Genomic DNA, 3,013 nt, shown 5'->3' on the forward strand with positions numbered 1-3,013 from the left:
GGAAGGCCTTTAACCTCTCTCCATTAAGAACAATGTTGGCTCTTGGGTTTTCGTCATTTCTGAATAATCTTCAGCCAAAATTTCACTTGTGTATTATATTAATTACACTGTTACATAATTTTGGTACCTTTTTGGATTTTTTTCCCTTTTTCTCTTTTTTAGTTTGTTTGTTTTAAATTTTTACAAATATAGATCTCTTCTAGTCAGTTGACCAGGTCTCTGTCTTACAATTTTTTTTTTACACAGATGAATAAGCATAGTCTAGAGCTGCATTTGTTTGTTGAAAAAACGTCAATTGTTATTCCGTCAATTCCTAAAGTCTTAACCTATGTGAATGTCTTCAGTGCTACCTAGACTTTTTATTTTAGTACCATTGGTTCTTGAGCATATGCTACTTCTTGAAATGTTTCAGCATAGACCAAGTTTTTTTGCTACAGTGTCTAGATGTTTCTTCAATCTTTTTTAAAAGAAAATTTTCATTGTACGCATGTTTACTTAAAAGATCATATACATTGTTTTTCATACTGGATCTTTCCATTTCTTTTTATCTTTCGATACTTCCTGAGTCATTAAATATTTTGCCCATTTAATCCTTTAGTATTGCAGTTTAAGGTTGGAATTTTTTTCTTCAGTTGCTTCTGATTGAGAAATGGTGAGCATGCTCTTCCCTTTTGATTTTATAACTTCAGATCTTTGTATTTTTTATAATATTTTTTCTTCTTCAAGTACCTTTTGACATCTTAATTTAATTTCATATTTTCTTGAGCTCCTTTATGTTCTAGGGCAAGTTTCAGAGTCTCTTCTGACATTTATTTTGTTTTCCCCCCTTTTTCTTCTGTCTTTATAATAACACTATCACTTTCGTCATGGATGATTTCCTTGATATATTACCATAGCTTATCTGTTACATTATTATTCATTGAAAAAATATATTTTTGAGGTGGTTTAAAATATGAATGAGATGTCCTCCAGCTTGTATTTTGGCTTTTGTGAACTCTTAAATATTTTCAGCTTCAATTTTAATTTGTGTTATTGATTGTATATTACACAGAACACTCTTGATCTTATTCTAATTTTTTATATTCTCCATCATCATATTCCACAGATTTAGTTGATTAATTAATTAATTAATTTAATTAATTGCCTTATAATTGTTCTTATGAGGTCCATGTGTATCTTTGACACTCTTGTGTTTTGTCTTGTTTTTGTTTTTAAAAGTATTTACAATTAGTTACTTACTGGTCATGCAAAAATAATCTCTCATCCCATATTTATCACAAAAGCCATGTTTTCAAAGACTAATTTTGCTTCTTTGTATCTAACTTTTGTATTGTAATCACAATTATTAATTGAGTGACAATTATTATGAATGCATCTTGATGACATAAACAATCAATTTCAGGCCATAGAAGTGGATGGAAATTTTTGGTTTAATTTTTTTTTTACCTTTAGACTTAATTATCAGTGAGTATATTTGAATAATAGTAATATTAACAGGTCTTCCTTGTATGTTTATGAATATTATTCTATTACTGCCAGCATTGTACTTTTGAATAGCTTTTGGAATTTTCCTTTTTACAATAGAATGCATTCCTCTTCAATTTGTCATTGTTGGAATAGTAGTAGACTATTGAGATTGTTAACAATTTTAGCTTGCTTAATTCCTTAATCAACACTCTTGGCACTAACACTCAGGAAATCAAAAGATGAACTTCATTGTGATAATCTGCTGTCAGGGACCTCTCCAGAATGCTAAAAAGCAATGTCAGTCTAGAGACAAAGATGCAGCTGATCCATGCCATGGTCTTTGCAATTACTTGTTATGCCTCAGAAACTGGACCATGATTAAGGATGACAGAAGAAGAAGAATCTATGCCTTTGAGTTGTGGTCCTGGAGAAGAGTGTTGGACCTTTCATAGACTACCAAGAGAACAAACAGATTTGTCCTGTAGAGTGTGAAACCAAGTTGCTTCTTAGAGACTAGGATTTTGAAGCTCTGTCTCACATACTTTGGGCATGTGGCCAGCAGGGACCAGTCCTTGGAGAAGGACATCATGCTTAAAAGGGTGGGGGAACAGCCCAAGAGAAAAAGATCTTGGATGAGATGGATTGACACAGTAGTTGGAGTTAATGGAGTTAGGTACTTCAGAGTCAGTGAGATTGGCTCAGGATAGAGCAGGGTTCAGAGCTATTGTGCATAGGGTCATTATGAGTCACAGGCTACTCAATTGTACATAACAACAACAGCAACAATTACATATGGCTGTCTGATTTAAAACAGTCTGTTATCAGTGCAATTCTACTCATTAATGCCTAAGATATAGATCTACATTCCATTTCATCTTTTACAACTTCCAAATTTTCTAGCCAGTCTATGTTGCTGATTGCCTTTGAGTCAAGCATGACTCATAGCAAACCTGTGAACAAAAGGTCTGAAGCTTCTCTACAATTATCAACATTTATCAAAGTTCATAGAGTTTCCAGAGGCATGTTGTTTAGGAAGTGGATGCCACTCCTGCTTCCGAACCTGTCATAGTGTGTTATTGTTTTTTGGTTTTTTTAAGAAAAGAATCCTTGAAAATATATTATCAGAGAGAAGGAATGAGGGTGAAGTAGTGAACGTGGACAGCAAGCGGAGCTGGGCTTAGTCAGCCTCTTCCATGCGTGACGTGTCGTCGTCGCCCTCCAGTGGGGGCATCTCCTCAGTGACCGTGGCACTCGTGTCGTCAGCAGTGGGGTCGTCTTCATCAATACCCAGGCCGAGCTTGATCATCCTGTAGATCCTGTTGGCGTGGGTCTGGGGGTCTTCCAGGCTGAACCCAGAGGACAGGAGTGCGGTCTCGTATAGCAGGATGACCAGATCCTTCACGGACTTGTCGTTCTTGTCGGCCTCCGCCTTCTGCCGCAGGGTCTCGATAATGGAGTGATCAGGGTTGATCTCCAGGTGCTTCTTGGCCACCATGTAGCCCATAGTCGAGTTGTCCCTCAGGGCCTGCGCCTTCATGATTCGCTC

The 3,013-nt window shown here is 36.2% G+C and overlaps 1 pseudogene; it reads right to left on the bottom strand.

Annotated features, from left to right (window-relative positions):
- Window positions 1-2,644: 2,644 nt before the first annotated feature.
- The window catches only part of LOC102848833, a 13,236-nt pseudogene continuing 12,867 nt past the window's right edge, over window positions 2,645-3,013 (bottom strand).

This window comes from Elephantulus edwardii, unplaced genomic scaffold, assembly GCF_000299155.1.
Source record: "Elephantulus edwardii isolate Elephantulus edwardi_28Jun2011 unplaced genomic scaffold, EleEdw1.0 scaffold00108, whole genome shotgun sequence".
NCBI classification, from domain to species: Eukaryota; Metazoa; Chordata; class Mammalia; order Macroscelidea; family Macroscelididae; genus Elephantulus; species Elephantulus edwardii.